Source organism: Saccopteryx leptura, unplaced genomic scaffold (genome assembly GCF_036850995.1).
Source record: "Saccopteryx leptura isolate mSacLep1 unplaced genomic scaffold, mSacLep1_pri_phased_curated manual_scaffold_18, whole genome shotgun sequence".
Classification (NCBI taxonomy): Eukaryota; Metazoa; Chordata; class Mammalia; order Chiroptera; family Emballonuridae; genus Saccopteryx; species Saccopteryx leptura.
Genome location: NW_027095700.1, coordinates 912,070 through 936,009, shown reverse-complemented (window position 1 = coordinate 936,009; position 23,940 = coordinate 912,070). Strand labels below are relative to the sequence as shown.

Sequence of the window (23,940 nt, the reverse complement as noted above, 5' to 3'; positions counted from 1 at the left end):
GAGCATACATGTATAGGAACATAGGAACAAATAGAGTAGTAGGGGGTTGGTACTCTCTGATTTTAAGCATTTATTGGGGGTCTTGCAACATCCACTTTCTTGTTGATTTTTCTCCCTGGCAGTTCTATCCACATTGAATATGTTAATGTCTTCAATTGTTGATGAATTACCTACTTCTTTGGATAATTTGTAGGTTTCTTTCTCTTTTACTTTGGTGTCCCTTCCTTCCTTCCTTCCTTCCTTCCTTCCTTCCTTCCTTCCTTCCTTCCTTCCTTCCTTCCTTCCTTCCTTCCTTCCTTCCTTCCCTCCCTCCCTCCCTCCCTCCCTCCCTCCCTCCCTCCCTCCCTCCCTCCCTCCCTCCCTCATTTCATTTCATTTCATTTCATTTCATTTCATTTCATTTTTTGTATTTTTCTGAAGCTGGAAACAGGGGGAGACAGTCAGACAGACTCCCGCATGCGCCTGACCGGGATCCACCTGGCACGCCCACCAGGGGCGACGCTCTGCCCACCAGGGGGAGATGCTCTGCCCCTCCGGGGCGTCGCTCTGCTGCCACCAGAGCCACTCTAGCACCTGGGGCAGAGGCCAAGGAGCCATCCCCAGCGCCCGGGACATCTTTGCTCCAATGGAGCCTTGGTTGCAGGAGGGGAAGAGAGAGACAGAGCGGAAGGAGGGGGGGGGGGTGGAGAAGCAAATGGGCGCTTCTCCTATGTGCCCTGGCCGGGAATCGAACCCGGGTCCCCCGCACGCCAGGCCAACGCTCTACTGCTGAGCCAACTGGCCAGGGCCGGTGTGCTCTTTTTTAGATGCAGATTTGTTTATAATTGCTCTATTTTTGATAAATGAATCTTTTCATTTATTTTTTGTTTCTTTTTTGTTATTAAGTGAGAGGCAGGAGGCAGAGACAGACTTCCACATGCCCCCCAACCAGATTCACCTGGCAAGGCCCTTCCAGGCAGTACTTTGCCTGGCTGGGCTGCTGCTCTGTTACTTGGCCTCTGAGCTATTTCAGCAGCGAGAGAGAGGCCATTGAGACATCCTTAGTGCCCAAGGCCAACTTTGCTTGAACCTTTTAAAGCCATGGTTGTGGGAGGGGACAAGAGAGAGAGAGAGAGATAGAAAGGGAGAGGAAGATGAGGGAAGGGTCGAGAAGCAGACGGTTGCTGTGTGCCCTGACAGGGAATTGAACCCAGGACTTCCACATGCTGGGCCTGTGCTCAAATCCGGGAGTTCCACATGCTGGGCCCATGCTCTACCACCGAGACAACTGGCCAGGGCCTTATTTTTATTTTCATACCAACTTTATGGAGACATAATTGATACATAATAGATACATAATAGTGTAAGTTTAAAGTATACATACAACCATTGCATATATTTAAGGTGTACAATGTGTGGATTTGATTGATACACATTTATTGCCAAATATTTAATACTAGTAGCTAACACTATCATGTTAGTAATTACCATCTCTACTTTTTTTTTTTTTTTAAAGGACGGTGGGGGTGGGAGGGAACATGGGACACACAGAAAGGGAGAGAGATGAGAAGCATCATCTTGTAATTGCGGCACCTTATTTGTTCATAGATTGTTTCTCATATGTGTCTTGCCGGGGCTGGGGTGGGGGGGATTCCAGCTGAGTCAGTGACCTTTTGCTCAAGCCAGCAACCTTTGAGTCATGTCTGTGATCTCATGCTCAAGCTGTTGACACCTTAAGCTCAAGCTGTTGACCTCGAGGTTTCTAGGTCCTCAGCATCTTAGACCCACACTGTTACTTTACTGACTGTGCCACCGCATGGTCAGGCATATAATTGCCATTTCTTTTTTTGGCTTGAGAACATTTAATATGTACTATATTAGCAGTTTTAAACTATATAATACAGAGATAGATCCTGTCATTGATCCTTTATTTCTAGTAACATTTTAATTTTTCCATTAACTAGAGAGAGAGAGAGAGAGAAGCATCAGCTTGTTCCACTTAGTGGTACTATATATAGTAGTTGTGTACTCATTGGTTGCTTCTCACATATGTCTGGACTGGGAATGGAACCTGTGACCTCAATGCTCCAGGACGATGATTTTTATCCTTTGAGCTGCCTGGTCAGGATGTAACCTTTTTATTTTGAAGTGTTTTTCTAGACATTAGTTTAGTTTATTCTAGAATTTTTATAATTATTGCTTTTATGATACCAGTAGTTCCCCTTATCTGATAGAGATAGGATCGAAGAGCCCAGGGAATGTCTAAAAGTGTCTATACCAATCGCTTATAGATACTGTATTTTTTCATATAAATACATACTAGTGACAAACTTTAAAAATTAGGCACAGTAAGAGATTAACAACAACAAAAATATTTATAACAGTATACTGTAATAAAAGTTATGTGAATGTGGACTTTCTCAATAGTGTATTTACCTTTCTTATTCTTATGATGATGGGGCATTGTGACAGGCTATTATAGGGTTTCTTGACCCCAGACACTGCAGTTTTGTGACAGTAAACATTTTAATTGAGATGGCAACTAGTTGACTAAATGTTGGGAGCATAGATAGTGGGGAGACACTGGACAAAGTGATGACACATGTCTTAGAATGGTTGTAGGACAGGATGAAATTTTATCATAACCCTTAGTACAGCGTGCAATTTTTTTTTTTTTAATTTAACTTTTTTTTAGTGAGAGGAGGGGAGGCAGAGAGATAGACTCCTGCATTCCCTCCAACTGAGGTCCAGCTGGCAAGCCCTACTGGGTGATGCTCTGCCTAATTGGGGCAGCTGCTCTGCTGCTGGCAGCCAGGCTATTTTAGTGCCTGGGGTGATTCATGGAGCCATCCTCAATGCCTGGGGCCGACTTACTCAAACCATTTGAGCCATGGCTGCTGGAGGAGAAGAGAGAGAGGAAGGGGAAGGGTGGAGAAGCAGATGGGTGCTTCTCCTGTGTGCCCTGACTGGGAATTGAACCTGGGATATTCAGACACAGAGCTGATGCTCTACTGCCAACCAGTTAGGGCCGGGGACTGTTGTAGATTTATTGCTTTTCTTATTTTTTATTTGTGTTTTAATCTAAAATACGTTTCTTGCACACTATAGTTAGATCTTAATTTTATCCAGTCTTATAATATGTGCATTCTTTGGGTTTCATCTAATCTTGTTTTATGTTATTCATATATTTGATGCCTTATGCCATTTTACTTTTCTTTTTAAGAGTGTATATTTAACCTCTATTGCTGGTTTACTGCTTTCTTTTGCACAGAACAAATATTTTTTCTTTTTTTCCAAATGAGAGAATGGGGGGTAGATAGATTCCCACATGCTCCCCGACCAGGATCCATCTTGGCCCATGTTTACTACTGAGCTATTTTTAGTGCCTGAGGTGGAGGTTCCATGAAGCCATCTTCAGAGTCCAGGGTCTATGTGCTTGAACCAATCAAGCCAGGGGTCCCCAAACTTTTTACACAGGGGCCAGTTCACTGTCCATCAGACTGTTGGAGGGCTGGACTATAAAAAAAACTATGGGCCCTGGCCGGTTGGCTGAGCGGTAGAGCGTCAGCCTGGCGTGCGGAAGTCCCGGGTTCGATTCCCAGCCAGGGCACACAGGAGAGGCGCCCATCTGCTTTTCCACCCCCCTCTTTCCTCTCTGTCTCTCTCTTCCCCTCCCGCAGCGAGGCTCCATTGGAGCAAAGATGGCCTGGGTGCTGGGGATGGCTCTGTGGCCTCTGCCTCAGGTGCTAGAATAGCTCTCGACGCAACAGAGTGACGCCCCAGAGGGGCAAAGCATCACCCCCTGATGAGCATGCCGGGTGGATCCCGGTCAGGCGCATATGGGAGTCTGTCTGACTGCCTCCCCATTTCCAGCTTCGGAAAAATGAGAAACAAAACAAACAAACAAACAAAAAACTATGAACAGATCCCTATGCTCACTGCACATATTTCATTTTAAAGTAAAAAAAGCAAAACGGCAAAAAATACAATATTTAAAATAAAGAACAAGTAAATTTAAATCAACATACTGACCAGTATTTCAATGGGAACTAAAAGTAAGACAGCCCCCGTCATTTGGGGGTAAAATTAATATAAGACAGGGTCTTAAAATAGGGGAAACATGGTGTGTAGTAATGTGGGGGGAGACTTTTGGGCAAAGGGAGGTTATAGGGGCCACTATGTTGTACATTTGGGGGAGTATGGGGGCCATTGTACTGTGTGGTAATGGTTACAGTGCTTTGCCTTTCTTCCTACTTCTGCTGTTATTTCACACTGCTTCTGGTGATGTGGGGCGCCACAGCCGCAGACCGGATGTGAGTCATATGACGCGCTTCTGAAGCCATGACATGTGTGTCTCGTGTCACCGGAAGTAGTACTGTACGTGAGTGACTCCGTGCTTTGCGGTGCCACCACATACAGTATTCCAGGAGTACAGGATGCCACATCCTGTGCTCCTCTCACTGACCACGAATGAAAGAGGAGCCCCTTCCAGAAGTGCGTTGGGGGCCGGATAAATGGCCTCAGGGGGGCACATGCAGCCCACCGCCGTAGTTTGGGAACCCCTGAGTCAAGCCATGGCTGCAGGAGGGGAAGAGAAAAAGACAGATGGGGTGGAAAACCAGATGGTTGCCTCTGTTGTGTGCTCGTTTTGGAAGTTGAATCCAGGAAATCCACACAGTGGGCTGATGTTCTACCACTGAGCCAACTGGCCAGTGCAGAACAAATTTTTAAAATTTAATTTCTTTCACTTATTTTTTTGTGTATTTATTACTTTCTTAGCAGTTGCTGTAGGGCTTAATAAAGTAAAATGAATTTAACACGTTATATTAATTTAATTGCTGTAAGATATAGAAATGTTACTCTTATTTAGTTTTGTACATCCCTATTTTAACCTCAACAGTTATAGCATTATATTAAGTAACATAATAGTACACTATTGAAATTAATTTATAAAATTTGTTGACTTTAAAAAGGAAAGATACCCTTGACCAGAAAGCTTGGTTGGCTAGAGCATCATCCCAAAGCACGGAGGGTGCTGGTTTGATCCTTGGTCAGGGCACCTACAGAAACAGATTAATGTTTCTCTCTGTCTCTGTGTCTTTGTCTCTCTGTCTCTTCCCCCGACCCTCCTGCCTTTCCTCCTTTTCATCCTCCATTTTGTGCTTGAAATCAATAAATAAAAATTAATAAAAAATAAGGCAAGGATGGCAGCGGAGTAGGCAGATGCACAGACACCCAGCTCTCACCACCAAACTGGAATACAAATCAATTTAGGAAAAATCAGCATGAAAAACCAACTCTGAACTGTAAGAACAGCTCAAAAAAACCAAGGTGCAAAGAAGAAGCCACAACAAACCTGGTAGAGAGCGCCTGAATCTCCCCTGCTTACAGGAATCTCCCTGCTTGCCTGGCGATCAGGGAGCGAGGTGTGTTGAAAAGACCAGCTTATCTCCCAGGTGGAGAGGAGAGAGAGAGGGACAGACTGTGAGGGGCTAAGGAATGAAGGAGACGACCTAAAAAAGCTGACTCATCCATGCTGGAGGCGGCCATAGCTGGGGGAGGGACTGAACCTTTCACAAAACAGAGCTGAATTGCTTCTGGATCAGAGATCTCCGGATATCTCTCCAGCTCCAATCAGCGCAACAAGACAGCTGAAAACAAGAAGTGGGGAGGAGGGGCAGTAACTCAGGTCTCCATGGAGATCTGAGATACACCTCCCCCTACTGAAGCTGAGAAAACACCCTGCCCCAGGGAGATTAGTTGGCTAAAGAGACCTTCAGACTCTTCAGACAGGTTACACCCATTGCATTCCTGGATACAGTGTCAAGGAAGCCCCCTGCTGAGATCAGTAAACAAGACTATCACCTGTTAAGAAAACAAACAAATCAAGACTTCAAAGCTACCCAAATCCGAAAGTGGATTACAGATAACAGCTGATACCAACCCAAGAAGACCTAGAAATAACACAACTGAAAACTGGAGGCAGACAACACCAAGCCTAGACTTAACCAACTCTACAAATAAAACACCCAAAAACAGAAAATGAGAAGACAAGGAAGTGCAATCCATATGAAACCACAAGAGACACTTTTAGGAGATGAACTGAGTGATATGGAAATAATCAAACTTCCAGATGCGGAGTTCAAAATAATGATTGTAAGGATGCTTAGGGATCTTAGAACAACAATGGATGGTCACTATGAACACCTAAATAAAAAAACAGCAAGTATAAAAAAGAACCAGTTGGAGATGACAAATACAATATCAGAAATAAAGACCACAATGGAAGGAATTAAAAACAGGATAGATAGAGCTGAGGATGATTCAACGAGTTGGAGGACAACTGGAATGAAGGCATGAAAGTAGAGAAGAAAAGAGACTCAAAAAGTCAGAGGAAACTCTTAGAAAGCTCTGTGACAACATGAAGAGAAATAACATCAGCATCATAGGGGTTCCTGAAGATGAAGAAAAAAGAACAAGGGATAGAGACTTTGTTCAATCATATCATAGCTGAAAACTTTTCTAAATTAATCCAAGATAAACTCTCACAAGTCCAAGAAGCACAGAGGACTCCATTAAAGAAAAACTCAAAGAAACCTACACCAAGACAAATCATAATTAAAATACCAAAACTAAGCGATAAAGAGAAAATAAAAGCTGCAAGAGAAAAAAAAGTTTTCACCTACAATGGAGCCCCCATAAGGATGACATCCGACTTCTCAACAGAAACACTTGAGGCCAGAAGGGAATGGCAAGAAATATCCAAAGTAATGCAGAACAAGAACCTACAACCAAGACTACTTTATCCAGCAAGGCTATCGTTTAAAATCGAAGGAGAAATAAAAAGCTTCCTAGACAAAAAACAACTCAAAGAATTCATTACAACCAAACCAATGCTGCAGGAAATGTTAAGGGGCCTGTTGTAAACAGATCAAAGTGGGAAAAGAATATAGCAAAAAAGGAATACACCTTTAAAGAAGAAAATGGCAATAAACAACTACATATCAGTAATAACCTTAAATGTAAATGGATTAAATGATCCAATCAAAAGATATAGGGTAGCTGCGTGGATAAGAAAATAGGACCCGTACATATGCTGTCTACAAGAGACACACCTTAGAACAAAAGATACACATAGATTGAAGGTAAAAGGATGGAAAAACACATTTCATGCAAATGGAAATGAAAAAAAAGCTGGGCTACCAATACTTATATCAGACAAAATGGACTTTAAAACAAAGGATATAGTAAGAGATAAAGGCCACTACATAATGATAATGGGAGTAATCCAACAGGAAGATATAACTATTATAAATATCTATGCACCTAATATAGGAGCACCCAAATATATAAAACAGACTTTGATAGATTTAAAGGGCGAGATCAACAGCAATACTATAATAGTAGGGGATTTCAATACCCCACTAACATCACTAGATAGATCCTCAAGAAAGAAAATTAACAAAGAAATAGCAGGCTTATTGGAAACACTAGATCAACTTGATTTAATAGATAGCTTCAGAACCTTTCCCCCTAAAGCAGCAGAATATACATTCTTTTCAAGTGCTCATGGTACATTCTCTAGGATAGACCACATGTTAGGACAGAAAAGTGGTCTCAACAAATTTAAGAAGACTGAAGTCATATCAAGCAATTTCTCCGATCACAACAGCATGAAACTAGAAATGAACCACAACAGAAAAGCTCAAAAATTCTCAAACACATGGAAACTAAATAGCAGGTTGTTAAATAATGAATGGATTAAGAATGAGATCAAAGAAGAAATAAAAAAATTCCTAGAAACAAATTACAGTGAGCATACAACAACTCAAAATTTATGGGACACAGCGAAAGCAGTAATGAGAGGGAAGTTCATAGCACTACAGGCACACTTTCAGAAGCTAGAAAAAGCTCAGATAAACAACTTAACCCTGCATCTAAAAGAATTAGAAAAAGAACAGCAAGTAAAGCCCAAATGTAGTAGAAGGAAGGAAATAATAAAAATCAGAGCAGAAATAAATGACATAGATGCTAAAGAAACAATTCAGAGGATCAATGAAACTAGGAGCTGTTTCTATGAAAAGGTAAACAAGATTGATGAACCTTTAACTAGACTCACCAAGAAAAAGAGAGAGAGGGTCCCTGGCCGGTTGGCTCAGCAGTAGAGCATCGGCCTGGCGTGCGGGGGACCCGGGTTTGATTCCTGGCCAGGGCACATAGGAGAAGCGCCCATTTGTTCTCCACCCCCCCTTCCTCTCTGTCTCTCTCTTCCCCTCCCGCAGCTAAGGCTCCATTGGAGCAAGGATGGCCCAGGTGCTGGGGATGGCTCCTTGGCCTCTGCCCCAGGCGCTGGAGTGGCTCTGGTCGCGGCAGAGCGAAGCCTCAGAGGGGCAGAGCATCGCCCCCTGGTGGACAGAGCGTCCTCCCTGGTGGGCGTGCCGGGTGGATCCCGGTCGGGCGCATGCGGGAGTCTGTCTTACTGTCTCTCCCCGTTTCTAGCTTCAGAAAAATTAAAAAAAAAAAAAAAGGAAAAAGAAAAAGAGAGAGAGGACTCAAATAAATAAAGTTAGAAATGAGAGAGGAGAAATAACAACTGACACAACAGAAATACAAAATATTGTAAGAAAACACTATGAAGAACTGTATGCCAAAAAACTAGACAACCTAGATGAAATGGACAAATTCCTTGAAACATACAATCTCCCAAAAATCAATCTGGAAGAATCAGAAAACCTAAACAGACCATTTACACCAAATGAGATTGAAACAGATATCAAAAAACTCCCAACAAAGAAAAGTCCGGGGCCCGATGGCTTCACAACAGAATTCTACCAAGTAGTCAAAGAAGAACTGACTCCTATCCTTCTCAAACTATATCAAAAAATTTAAGAGGAAGGAAGACTTCCAAGCTCCTTTTATGAGGCGAGCATAATTCTGATTCCAAAACCAGGCAAAGACAACACAGAGAAAGAAAATTATAGGCCAATATCTCTGATGAATATAGATGCTAAAATCCTCAACAAAATATTAGCAAACCGGATCCAACAATATATGGAAAAAATCATACACCATGATCAAGTGGGATTTATTCTGGGGAGGCAAGGCTGGTACAATATTCGTAAATCAATCAATGTGATTCATCACATAAAAAAAAAGGAGAAAAAACATATGATAATTTCAATAGATGCAGAAAAAGCATTTGGTAAAATCCAGCATCCATTCATGATCAAAACTCTCAGCAAAATGGGAATACAGGGAACATACCTCAACATGATAAAAGCCATCTATGACAAACCCACAGCCAACATCATACTCAATGGGCAAAAATTAAAAGCAATCCCCTTAAGATCAGGAACAAGGCAGGGGTGCCCCCTTTCACCACTCTTATTTAACATAGTCCTGGAAGTCCTAGCCACAGCAATCAGAGAAGAAGAAGAAATAAAGGCATTCAAGTTGGAAAAGAAGAAGTAAAACTATCATTATTTGCAGATGATATGATATTGTATATAGAAAACCCTAAAATCTCAGTCAAAAAACTACTGGACCTGATAAATGAATTCAGCCAAGTGGCAGGATATAAAATCAATACTCAGAAATCAGAGGCATTTTTATACACCAACAATGAACAGTCAGAAAGATAAATTAAAGAAACAATCCCCTTACAATTACAACCAAAAAAATAAAGTACCTAGGAGTACATTTAACCAAGGAGACTAAAGACTTGTACTCGAAAAATTACAAAGCATTGATAAAGGAAATCAAGGAAGATACAAACAAGTGGAAGCATATACCGTGCTCATGGTTAGGAAGAATAAACATCATTAAAATGTCTATATTACCGAAAGCAGTCTATAAATTCAATGCAATACCTATTAAAATACCAAAGTCATACTTCAAAGATATAGACCACATATTCCAAAAATTTATATGGAACCAAAAAATAACACGAATAGCCTCAGCAATCTTAAAAAAGAAGAATAAAGGGGGAGGTATCACACTTCCTGATATCAAGTTATACTACAAGGCCATTGTACTCAAAACAGCCTGGTACTGGCATAAGAACAGGCATATAGATCAATGGAAGAGAACAGAGAACCCAGAAATAAACCCACAGTTCTATGGACAACTGATATTTGACAAAGGAGGTAAGGAAATACAATGGAGTAAAGACAGCCTCTTTAACAAATGGTGTTGGGAAAATTGGACAGCTACCTGCAGAAAAATGAAACTAGACCACCAACTTACACGACTCACAAAAATAAACTCAATATGGATAAAAGACTTAAATGTAGGCCGTGAAACCATAAGCATCTTAGAAGAAAACATAGGCAGTAAGCTCTCGGACATCTCTCAGAGCAATATATTTGCTGATTTATTTCCACGGGGAAGTGAAATAAAAGACAGGATAAACAAATGGGACTATATCAAACTAAAAAGCTTTTGCACAGCTAAAGACAACAAGAACAATAAAAAGACAAACTATACAATGGGAGAACATATTTGACAATACGTCTGATAAGGGGTTAATAACCAAAATTTATAAAGAACTTGTAAATCTCAACACCAGGAAGACAAACAATCCAATCCAAAAATTGGCAAAAGAGATGAATAGACACTTCTCCAAAGAGGATATACAGATGGCCAATAGGCAAATGAAAAAATGCTCAACTTCACTAATCATTAGAGAAATGCAAATTAAAACCACAATGAGATATCACCTCACACCAGCCAGAATGGCACTCATCAACAAAACAACACAGAATAAGTGCTGGCGAGGATGTGGAGAAAAGGGGACCCTCCTGCACTGCTGGTGGGAATGCAGACTGGTCCAGCTACTGTGGAAAACAGTATTCAGATTCCTCAAAAAACTGAAAATCGAACTGCCTTTTGACCCAGCTATCCCACTTTTAGGAATATACCCCAAGGACACCATAGATCGGCTCCAAAAGGAGAAATGCACCCGCATGTTTGTGGCAGCATTGTTCACAATAGCGAAGATCTGGAAACAGCCCAAGTGTCTGTCAGAGGACGAGTGGATTAAAAAGCTTTGGTACATATATACTATGGAATACTACTCAGCCATAAGAAATGATGACATCGGATCATTTACAATAATATGGATGGACCTTGGTAACATTATATGCAGTGAAATAAGTAAATCAGAAAAAAAACTAAGAACTATATGAAACCATACATAAAAGGGACATAAAAATGAGACTCAGAGACATGAACAAGAATGTGATGGCAACAGGGGCGGGAGGTTGGGGGAGGCGGGAGGGAGTGAAGAAGGAGAGGGGTTAGGGGAGGGGAGGGGCACAAAGAAAACCAGATAGAAGGTGACAGAAGAGAATTTAACTTTGGGGGAGGGGTATACAGCACAATCAAATGTCAAATTAATCTAGAGATGTTTTCTCTCAACATATGTACCCTGATTTATCAATGTTACTGCATTAAATATAATAAATTAAAAAAAATAAGAAAGCAAGATATTTTTGGCTTTTATTTAATTTTTTAGAGACAGACAGGAAGGGAGAGAGATGAGAAGCATCAATTATTTGTTGTCCATTGATTGCTTTCTGATATGTGCCTTAATGGGGGGAGGAGAAGGGAAGGGAGCCTCTGCGGAGCCAGTGACCCCTTGCTCAAGCCAGAGATTTTTGAGCTTCAAGCCACAGTGACCATGGGGTTTATGTCTATGGTCCTATACTCAAGACGGTGAGCATTTGTTCAGGCTGGCAACTTTGGGGTTTTGAACCAGGGTCCTCAGCATTCTTTTCCAACATGTTATTTACTGTGCCACCAACTGGTCAGGATACATTAATTAATTAATTAAGTGAGGGGTGGGGCAGATAGAGACCCCCCACATGTGGTCCAACTGGGATCTACCCATGAAGTCCACTAGGGGATGATGTTCTGCGCATCTGGGGTCCTTGCTCCTTTGCTATACAAGCCAATTTTTAGCGCCAGAGTAGGAGGCCATGGAGCCATCCTCAGTGTCCAGGGCCACCTTGCTCCAGTTGAGTCATGGCTGCAGAAAGGGAAGAGAGAGAGAGAAACAAGGGAGAGAGAACTGTGAGGGGAGGGGTGGAGAAGCAGATGGGTGCTTCTGCTGTGTTACTGGGAATTGAACACAGGACTTCCACACACTGGGTTGACACTCTGCCACTGAGCCAAGCAGCCATGGGATTTTAATTTTTATTGATATTTTATTTGGAGAGATATTGCCACCACAGTTTATTTTTTAAATGTTTTAGTTATTGAATATTTGTGTATCTAAGTCTGCTAAAACTGTGATTTGGGGCCCTGGCCGGTTGGCTCAGTGGTAGAGCGTCGGCCTGGCATGCGGAAGTCCCGGGTTCGATTCCCGGCCAGGGCACACAGGAGAAGCGCCCATCTGCTTCTCCACCCCTCCCCCTCTCCTTCCTCTCTGTCTGTCTCTTCCCCTCCTGCAGCGAGGCTCCATTGGAGCAAAAGATGGCCGGGGCGCTGGGGATGGCTCCTTGGCCTCTGCCCCAGGCGCTGGAGTGGCTCTGGTCGCAACAGAGCGATGCCTGGGAGGGGCAGAGCATCTCCCCCTGGTGGGCAGAGCGTCGACCCCTGATGGGCATGCCGGGTGGATCCCGGTCGGGCGCATGCGGGAGTCTGTCTGTCTTTCCCTGTTTCCAGCTTCGGCAAAATACAAAAAAAACCAACCATACAAAAAATGTGATTTGGTTGTTCTCCCAAACAATTTCTGTTGATTTTTAATTCCTCTTAGCTGTCTGGGTATATTAATATGGACATGTAATTTACCTATCATAATATAGCAATTCTGACATCTGATAATTGTACTTTCTCCTAGGCCTTGTAGTTTTTCCATTTAGTGCTTAATCAATGGTTGGATTATTTTTTATAGTATGTTTCCCTCCTACAGTATGAAGCTTCTGACATTCGTATTTGGAGAGTGCAATCTCAAGCATTATGCAGTATGTATTGGATTGACAGTGAGCCATCTTGATATATTTTTTTGCCTATTATACATAACTATCAGCCTCCTCTAATTGCAGTCTGTGGTGTTTAGTTTTTTTTCTTCTTTATTATGTAAGAGTCGAGGAGGCAGAGACAGACTCCCACTTGTGCCTAGGTTGGGATTTACTGAGCAAGCCCCCTACCAGGCAATGCTCTGCTTATCCCAGCAGCAGAGCTATTTTAGTGCCTGAGGTGGAGGCCATGGAGCTATTCTCAGTGCCCGGGCCAACTTTGCTTGAATCATTTGATCCATGGCTGTGGAATGAGAAGAGACAGAGAGAAGGGGGAGTGGGAGGGAGTGGGAAGAGAAGCAGATGGTTGCTTCTCATTTGTGCCCTAAGTGGGAATTGAACCTGGGATTACCACATGCCTGGCTGTCGTTCTGCTGCTGAGCCAACCTGCCAGGGTGATGTTTAGCTTTTTACAATCCTTTAAGACTTACATTTTCTACAAAATATTCTAATTAAATTTTGGGAGAGTTTTAGAAGTCATTGTTTGAGATTTGTACATACTTCCTTAGTGCTTTTGCTAGTTGTCTGGGTTTTTTTGGTAGTTCTTTGTTGTATGCTCTGTGGCCTGTTGGTTCTCAGTTTGCTCTGAGTTACACTGTATGGGTTTTTGCCTTATATTTTCTGTCAAGCAATTCTCAGATGCCAGTTGAGTATTCTATAATGCAACTCAATTCTGATACTGTCTTGCACATATTGTCAGATTCCAGAGGTTAAATGCTCAGTCCCATAAAACTCTTGCTCTCTCTTCCACCAATATCAGGTGGGAATTTTAAGTCCAGGTTGTCATGTTTGTCTCTGACTGGCTGACTGTACATAAGAGATTCCCATGACATCCTCCTCATGTTCTGTGATTCAGAAAAGTCAGAGAAATATTTTACTTACTAGGTGGTTTTATAATAAACCAGTAGTTTACTATAAAAGGAGATAACTGGCCATGGAATAGCCAGATGGAAGAGATGGAGACACAAAGTATGGGAAATGGGTGTGGAGCCTCCTGTTCTCAGAGCACATGTTTACAAATGGTGAATCTCTTCAAGCCCACCTTTTTCATTTTATGGAGGCTTTATTACATAGGTATGATTGATTAAATCCTTAGTCATTAAAGTGTGTTCAGTCCCTCTCACCTTCTCAGAGGCTGGGAGTGGGATGGCACTGAAAGTTTCAAACCTACTATCAAATTTTTTTTTTTTTTTTTTTTTGCATTTTTCTGAAGCTGGAAACAGGGAGAGACAGTCAGACAGACTCCCGCATGCGCCCGACCGGGATCCAACCGGCACGCCCACCATGGGGCAACGCTCTGCCCACCAGGGGGCGATGCTCTGCCCATCCTGGGCGTCGCCATGTTGCGACCAGAGCCACTCTGGCGCCTGGGGCAGAGGCCACAGAGCCATCCCCAGCGCCCGGGCCATCTTTGCTCCAATGGAGCCTTGGCTTCGGGAGGGGAAGAGAGAGACAGAGAGGAAGGCGCGGCGGAGTGGTGGAGAAGCAAATGGACACTTCTCCTATGTGCCCTGGCCGGGAATCGAACCCGGGTCCTCCGCACGCTAGGCCGACGCTCTACCGCTGAGCCAACCAGCCAGGGCCCTACTATCAAATTTTTGATGATAACTTCTATCCTTTGATGGCTTAGGGACATCCTAAAATTTACCTCATTATAAGAAAAAACACCTTTATTGTTCTTATCACTTAGGAAATTTCAGGGGCTTTGGGTCAGAAATGAGGTTTAACACCAGAGACATATTTCTTACTATAAAAGAATATTACAAGGCTTTAAAATTTTTTTCTAACCTTAACAGTCACTTCTATGTTATTTTTACCAAAATGTCCACTGCTTTTGAGAGTGCACTTAGGCTTAAATTTCAACAGCCCTGGCCAGCTGGCTCAGTTTGATTCCAGGTCAGGACTTACAGGAGAAGCAACCATTTGATTCTCCACCCCTCCTCCTCCCCCTTCTCTCTCTCTCTCTTCCCTTTCTGCAGCCATGGCTCAATTGGAGAAAGTTGGCCCCAGGTGCTGAGGATGACTCCATGGCCTTGCGTCAGGTGCTAAAATACCTTGGTTGCTGAGCAGTGGAGCAGCAGTTTTCAAATACGCAGAGCATTGCCCAGTAGGGGACTTGTCAGTGGATCCCTGTCAGGGCACCTAAAGGACTCTGTTTCTGCCTCCCTATCTCTCGCTTAGTAAAATAAAAATTTCAACAGATTTTCTTGTGAATAAGTCATTTATTTTGAAAGAGTTGTAGCTTCATGGAGCCCTTTTTTCTTGGCAAAACCTTGAAATTATATTTTGTAGTTGAGAGCTGGGACAGGGACAGTATTATACCCCTGTTTTAGTACTATGTTTCTTAGTGGACTAATTTAGGAGTAAGCCTCATATTTTTTGAGCTTGCTACTTCTCTCTAACCACTAACTTTTGAGCCCAGGTGACATAAAAGGTGATGGGACTCCAGTGTGCTAAATGTACCATCCCCAATTTAGAGCCTCGGCCCCATGTTGGGTGTTTGACAGACAGAACAGAGCCTCTTATCTTGGCTGCACTCATGTGCACCTTGTCTTTGCCAACAAGTATGTCACTACTTCTTTCTGGAAAATAACAAAGCAGTTTAATTGGGAGATGAGACTATCATTTTTTTTCACAAAAACTATGAGGTTTTATTACAAAATTATGAGTTTTATAATTATAATGTTTTTGAATTATACTTGACATATAGTATTATTTTCAACAGTACAACATAGTGATTATACATGTATACAACTTACAAAACTATCTCTGTGTAAGTGTGGTACCATCTGACGTTATACATAGTTATTAAAACAGTATAAACTAGGCTGTGGCTGGGTAGTTCAGTGGATGGAAAGTTGTTTTGGTGCACTGCGGTGTAATGGTTTTTAATCCCTGGTCAGCCATATATGAGAGGCAACCAGTGAGTGTATAACTAAATGGAACAACTAAGTGAACAACAGTTGATGCTTCTCTCTCTCTCCCTTCTCTCTCTCTCTCTCTCTGTCTCTCTTTTCTCTCTCTTTTCTTCCACACCCTCAAATAAATGGGAGAAAAAAGAAAAAATATATACTGCTCACAAAAACTAGGGGATATTTTATAGCTTCATATTCATTTAAAAATATCCCCTAATTTTTGTGAGCAGTGTATTACTGACTATAGCCTTACTGTGGCATCTGACATCCCTGTAAGTATATATATATATTTTTCCAGAGACAGAGAGTCAAAGAGAGGGATAGACAGGGACAGACAGACAGGAACAAAGAGAGATGAGAAGCATCAATCATTAGTTTTTCGTTGCACATTGTGGCACCTTAGTTGTTCATTGATTGCTTTCTCATACGTGCCTTGACTGCGGGCCTTCAGCAGACCAAGTAACCTCTTGCTCGAGCCAGTGACCTTGGGTCCAAGCTGGTGAGCTTTTGCTCAAACCAGATAAGCCCATGCTCAAGCTGGCGATCTTGGGGTCTCAAACCTGGGTCCTCTGCATCCCAGTCCGATGCTCTATCCACTGCATCACTGCCTGGTCAGACCCTGTAAGTATTTTTATAACTTGCAATTTGCACTTCTTAATTCCTTCACTTTTTCATCTCCTCCAACACACTTTTCATCTCGTAACCATCAGTGTACCTATAAATTTGCCTATTTTACTAATTTATATCATTTTAGATTTCATATGCTTGTGAAATTATACTATATCCATTCTATTGTGCTATATCCATTCCATTTAGTAATTGCACCATACCTTTTTTTATTTACTCTCTTCCTGATGGGCACTTGGGCTGATCTTGGCTATTGTAAATTATGCTGCAGTGATCATTGGGATTCTTACATCTTTTAAAAAAATACAATTTATTGATTTTTATAGAAAAAGGATGAGAGAGAGAGAGTAAATTTTTTGTTTCACTTATTTATGAGTTCATTGGTTAATTTTCTTTGTGAAACAGAGAGAAAGAGAGAGGGATAGAGAGGAACACACAGGAAGGGAGAGAGATGGGAAGCATCAGTTCTTTCTTGTGGCACTTCAGTTGAGTTAGTGCTTTCTCATGTGTGCCTTGATGGGTGGGTAGGGCTACACAGACCAATTGCAACAGCAAGAGTTACAGCTATTAAGCCAGAAACCTTTGGGCTCAAGCTGGATGCTCAAGCCAGTGACCTTGGGGTTTCGAACCTGGGTCCTCTGCATCTCATTCCAATGCTCCATCCAGTGTGCCACTGCCTGGTCAGGCAAGGTTAATTCTTATATTTGCTCTGACCAGGGATCGGATGTACAACCTTGGTGTATTGGGAGAACACTTGAACCAACTTACCTACCTGGGTAGGGTCAGAATTCTTGTGTGTGTGTGTGTGTGTGTGTGTGTGTGTATATTTTTTTTTTTATGAAGTTGGAAACGGGGAGGCAGTCAGACAGACTCCTGCATGCACCCGACAGGGACCCACCCAGCATGCCCACCAGGGGGCGATGCTCTGCCCATCTGGGGCGTCGCTCTGCTGCAACCAGAGCCATTCTAGTGCCTGAGGCAGAGGTCACAGAGCCATCCTCAGCGCCCAGGCCAACCCTGCTCCAATGGAGCCTTGGCTGCAGGAGGGGAAGAGAGAGAGAGAGAGGAAGGAGAGGGGGAGGGGTGGAGAAGCAGATGGGCGCTTCTCCTGTGTGCGCTGACAGGGGATCGAACCCAGGACTCCCGCATGCCAGGCCGATGCTCTACCACTGAACCAACCGGCCAGGGCCTCTTGTATATTTTTAAGTTAATGTTTTGGATTTCTTCAAGTTAATATCCAGCACCACAATAACTGGGTTAAAAGCTAGTTCTAATTTTAATTTGTTGAGGTAAGCTTTATACTAGTTTCCACAGTGGATGCACATGTCTGTATTCCTACCAACACCACATGAGGGTCCCCTTTTCTCCACATCCTTGCCAATACTTGTTTGTGGGTTAATTGATAAAAGCTGTGTTATGATATATTATTATAGTTTTAGTTTGCATTTCCCTGCTGATTAGTGACATTGAACATTTTTTTATTTTTATATATTTTTTATTTTTCTGAAGTGAGAAGCGGGGAGACAGAGAGACAAACTCCCACATATGCTCAACCAGGATTCACCCAGAAAGCCCATTAGGGGGCGATGCTCTGCCCCTCCGGGGTGTCGCTCTGCCGCGACCAGAGCCACTCTAGCGCCTGGGGCAGAGGCCAAGGAGCCATCCCCAGCGCCCGGGCCATCTTTGCTGCAATGGAACCTTGGCTGTGGGAGGAGAAGAGAGAGACAGAGAGGAAGGGGGGGGGGTGTGGAGAAGCAAATGGGCGCTTCTCCTATGTGCCCTGGCCGGGAATCGAACCCGGGTCCCCCACATGCCAGGCCGACGCTCCACCGCTGAGCCAACTGGCCAGGGCTAGTGCTCTATATCTTATGTCACTGCCTGTTTAGGCATGTTTTGTTTTTTAATTAAAATTGTCTGGCATTTGTCTTTCTTTTTTGACTTACTTCACTCAGCACAATACCATTTGTATTCATCCTAGTTGTCACAAATGATAAGATTATATGTTTGAGCCTATTTCATTTTATATATAAAGATAATTCTTCATTCATCATCTATTTATTGATACTTAGGTGGTATCTATGTCTTGGCTACTGGAATGAACATAGAGGTGCATGTCTTTTCAGACTAGTGCTTTGACTTTCTTAGAGTAAATACAAAGAAGTGGAATTGCTGAGTGTTTTTAGTTGTTTTTTGTTTTAGCCTTCGGTTTTAAAGAGAGCTGTCAGCATTTTTTTGGGTATTTTTCTGAAGTGAAAAGCAGGGAGGTTGAGAGACTCCCGTATGCGCCCAACAGGGATCCACCCAGGAAGCCCACCAAGGGGTGCTGCTGTGCCCATCTGGGTCATTGCTATGTTGTAAGCGGAGCTATTCTAGTGCCTGAGGTGGAGGCCATGGAGCTGTACTCAACTCCTGGGCCAACTTGACTCCCATGGAGCCTTGGCTGTGGGAGAGGAAGAGAGAAGTAGAGAGAAAGGAGAGGGGGAAGGGTGGAGAAGCACATGGGTGCTTCTCCTGTGTGCCCTGGCTGGGAATTGAACCCAGGACTTCCACACACCAGGCTGATGCTCTACCACTGAGTCAACCAGCAGAGCCTCATTTCCATTTTTATGAAATATCTTTTTTCATTTTTTTTACTTTAGGTTTGCATGTTGTTTTTTAGATCTGAAGTGAGTCTCATAGCATAGGTGAGGGTTTTGTTTTGTTATCCATTTGGCCACCTTTTTTTTTTTTTTTTCTTTTTTTTTTACAGAGACAGAGAGAGAGTTAAAGAGAAGGATAGACAGGGACAGACAGACAGGAACAAAGAGAGATGAGAAGCATCAATCATCAGTTTTTTATTGCAGTACCTTAGTTGTTCATTGATTGCTTTCTCATATGTACCTTGACTGTGGGCCTTCAGCAGACCAAGTAACCCCTTGCTGGAGCCAGCGACCTTGGGTCCAAGCTGGTGAGCTTTGCTCAAACCAGATGAGCCCGCGCTCAAGCTGGCGACCTCGGGGTCTTGAACCTGGTTCCTTCTACATCCCAGTCCGATGCTCTATTCACTGCACCACCGCCTGGTCAGGCTTGGCTACCTTTTTAATTGGACCATTTAATTTATTTGCACTTAAAATAATTGTTAATGGAAAAATAATTGTTAATGGATATGTATAGTAGTTATTGCCATGTTATTATTTATATTTTTGGCCTTTTTTCTTTTTGTCTTAGTGAGAGAGGTACAGGAAGGGAGAGAGATGAGATGCATCAGTTCTTCATTGCAGCACCTTAGTTGTTTGTTGATTGCTTTCTCATACGTGCCCCAATCGGGGGGCTCCATCCAAGCCAGTGACCCCTTGCTCAAGCTAGTGACCTTGAACTTCAGGCCAGTGACCTCTGGGCTCAAGCCAGCAATCATGGGGTCATTTTTATTATGTCCACATTCAAACCAGTGACCCCATACTCAAGCTGGTGAGCCCATGCTCAAACCAGAGCAGCCCGCACTTAAGCCAAATGTGGGTCCTCAGCATCCCAGTCCTACACTGTATTCATTGTACCACTGCCTACTCAGACATATTCATATATTTTTATGATAATAATTAGTATCTTTTTATTTTCTCTTGAAAAATTCCTTTAGAATTTCTGGTAAGTTAGGTCTTATCATGATTTACTTTTTTTTGGCAAATTCTTAATTTTGTTCATGCATTGTTTTCCTAATTTTATTTAGTGTCTTCATGTTCATAGAGTTTGAAAACTTTTGTAGAGAATTATTTTGAATTATTTTGTGTACAGTTCACAGATCTTCATTTCTTTAGGGTCAGTTTGTTCATGCTTAGTATAATGTTTCATTTGAGTATGTTATGTTTGCTTGCCTGATTTTTCATGATCCTTAACTCGTTGTGTTGGTATTCGCACATTTGAGTAAGCAGCAATAGTTAGCTCAGCTTCACCCATTGGTTGCTTCCTTGGACAGGTGGGATTTGTGAGAGCTCATTATATTACCTCTGAGGTCAGGGAAGCTTTGTAAACAGTGGGATAGTTGGTTTTCTGAACATGTGTGGCTATAGAATGGTGTTCCCTGGTTGTCTGAATTTTCTGGTCAGGTTTTCCAGTAGGGTGGGACTTGGTTCTGTGTACAGGATTTGGATGGATCTATTAATTTACTTACTTATGTAAGCAGGGCCGTGGAATGGTTTCCTCGGCTGTTATGAGTTGATGTATGGGCATCCTAATTCAACCGAGCTGCCTGCAAACCTCTTTTGAAGGTTTGTAGGATAGGTAACACATTTCTTGGTTTCCTGAATAAGTGAGACTGAGATCTATAGGCAGTAGTAATTGAAGCCATGAAGCTGCTTTTCTGTTTAGAAAGGGAATTAGAGACCCTGGCTGGGCAGTGTAGTTGGATAGTGTTATCCTGATACACTAACATTGCTGGTCCCATTTCTTAGGGCACATACAGGAATCAAACCAATGAATGCTTAAATTAGTGGAACAACAAATCAGTGTCTGTCTGTCTTTTTTTTCCTCTTCTCCTTTTTCTTTCATTAAAATGAATAAATTAGAAAGGAAGAAAGTGTGGTAGAATAGGCTTCTAAGCATGGTTTGTTTGTTGGGGACTTGAATATGGCAAATTGTGACTGAGCTCCTTGGCCAGGGGTGAAACTAGCTGAGTTGTGTTTAAATAAAATTTATTTTTTACTTTCGTCTTGAGAGGAAGAGAGAGAAAGAAGAAGAAGGAGGGAGATAAGGAGGAGAAGGATAAGAAACTTCAACTTGTAGTTGCATCACTTTAGTTCACTGATTGCTTCTTATACGTGATCAGGGTTTGAAGCTGACTTCTCAATGTCTTAGGTTGATACCATGCATTGCAGTATTACTGGTCATGCAGACTGAGGTTTTTATTTTTTTATTTTTTTTCAGCCTTTTTTTTTTTTTTTTTTTAATAATAATTTTATTTTTTTAATGGGGTGACATCAATAAATCAGGATACATATATTCAAAGATAACAAGTTCAGGTTATCTTGTCGTTCAATTATGTTGCATACCCACCACCCAAAGTCAGATTGTCCTCTGTCACCTATCTTGTTTTCTTTGTGCCCCTCCCCACCCCCTCTCCCTCTCCCATTCCCCCCTCCCCCCCGTAACCACCACACTCTTATCAATGTCTCTTAGTTTCACTATTATGTCCCACCTACGTATGGAATAATACAGTTCCTGTTTTTTTCTGATTTACTTATTTCGCTTCGTATCATGTTATCAAGATCCCACCATTTTGCTGTAAATGTTCCGATGTCATCATTTCTTATGGCTGAGTAGTATTCCATAGTGTATATGTGCCACATCTTCTTTATCCAGTCATCTATTGATGGGATTTTTGGTTGTTTCCATGTCCTGGCCACTGTGAACAATGCTGCAATAAACATGGGGCTGCATGTGTCTTTATGTATCAATGTTTCTGAGTTTTTGGGATATATACCCAGTAGAGGGATTGCTGGGTCATAAGGTAGTTCTATTTTCAGTTTTTTGAGGAACCACCATACTTTCTTCCATAATGGTTGTACTACTTTACATTCCCACCAACAGTGTATGAGGGTTCCTTTTTCTCCACAGCCTCTCCAACATTTGCTATTACCTGACTTGCTAATAACAGCTAATCGAACAGGTGTGAGGTGGTATCTCATTGCCGTTTTGATTTGCATTTCTCTAATAGCTAAAGAAGATGAGCATCTTTTCATATATCTGTTGGCCATTTGTATTTCTTCCTGGGAGAAGTGTCTATTCATATCCTCTTCCCATTTTTATATTGGGTTGTTTGTTTGTTTGTTGTTGAGTTTTATGAGTTCTTTGTATATTTTGGATATTAGGCCCTTATCTGAGCTGTTGTTTGAAAAAATCATTTCCCATTTAGTTGGCTTTCTGTTTATTTTGTTATCAGTTTCTCTTGCTGAGCAAAAACTTCTTAGTCTGATGTAGTCCCATTCATTAATTGTAGCCTTCACTTCTCTTGCCTGTGGAGTCAAATTCATAAAATGCTCTTTAAAACCCAGGTCCCTGAGTTGAGTACCTATGTCTTCTTCTATGTACTTAATTGTTTCAGGTCTTATGTTTAGATCTTTGATCCATTTTGAGTTAATTTTTGTACAGGGGGAGAGACTGTAGTCCAGTTTCATTCTTTTGCATATGGCTTTCCAATTTTCCCAGCACCATTTGTTGAAGAGGCTTTCTTTTCTCCACTGTGTGTTGTTGACCCCTTTATCAAAAATTATTTGACTATATATATGTGGTTTTATTTCTGGGCTTTCTATTCTGTTCCATTGGTCTGAGTGTCTATTTTTCTGCCAATACCATGCTGTTTTGATTGTCGTGGCCCTATAATAGAGTTTGAAGTCAGGTATTGTAATGCCCCCAGCTTCATTTCTTTTCTTTAGGATTGCTTTGGCTATTCGGGGCTTTTTATAGTTCCATATAAATCTGATTATTTTTTGCTCCATTTCTTTAAAAAATGTCATTGGAATTTTGATGGGAATTGCATTAAATTTGTATATTGCTTTGGGTAATATGGCCATCTTGATTATATTTATTCTACCTAACCAAGAACAAGGAAAATTCTTCCATCTCATAATATCTTTTTCGATTTCCCTTAATAATGGTTTATAGTATTCATTGTATAAGTCCTTTACATTCTTTGTTATGTTTATTCCTAGGTATTTTATTTTTTTTGTTGCAATCGTGAAGGGGATTATTCTTTTGAGTTCGTTCTCAATTGTTTCATTGTTGGCATATAGAAAGGCTATTGACTTCTGTATGTTAATTTTGTATCCTGCGACCTTACTGTATTGGCTTATTGTTTCTAGTAGTCTTTTTGTGGATTCTTTGGGGTTTTCGATGTATAGGATCATATCATCTGCAAAAAGTGATACCTTTACTTCTTCTTTTCAGATATGGATGCCTTTTATTTCTTTGTCTTGTCTGATTGCTGTGGCAAGAACCTCTAGTACCACATTAAATAAGAGTGGAGAGAGTGGACAACCCTGACTTGTTCCTGATTTAACGCGGAAAGCCTTCAGTTTTGTGCCATTTAGTATGATGTTAGCTGATGGTTTATCATATATGGCCTTTATCATGTTGAGATATTTTCCTTCTATACCCATTTTGTTGAGAGTCTTAAACATAAAATTGTGTTGTATTTTATCAAAAGCCTTTTCTGCATCTATTGATAAGATCATGTGGTTTTGTTCTTTGTTTTGTTGATATGGTGTATTATGTTAACCGTTTTACGTATGTTGAACCATCCTTGAGATTCTGGGATGAATCCCACTTGATCATGATGTATTATTTTTTTAATATGTTGTTGTATTCGATTTGCTAGTATTTTGTTTAGTATTTTAGCATCTGTATTCATTAGAGATATTGATCTGTAGTTT

At 41.7% G+C, this 23,940-nt stretch overlaps 1 protein-coding gene and 1 non-coding gene across 2 annotated transcripts in view; both read left to right on the top strand.

The window, feature by feature from the left end:
* Positions 1 to 23,940, top strand: part of LOC136386862 (lysine-specific demethylase 6A-like) — a 275,511-nt gene that overhangs the window by 67,352 nt on the left and 184,219 nt on the right.
* TRNAA-GGC (transfer RNA alanine (anticodon GGC)) lies at positions 12,280 to 12,355 on the top strand. Its single transcript has one exon. It is a non-coding gene; the product is annotated as a tRNA-Ala (tRNA).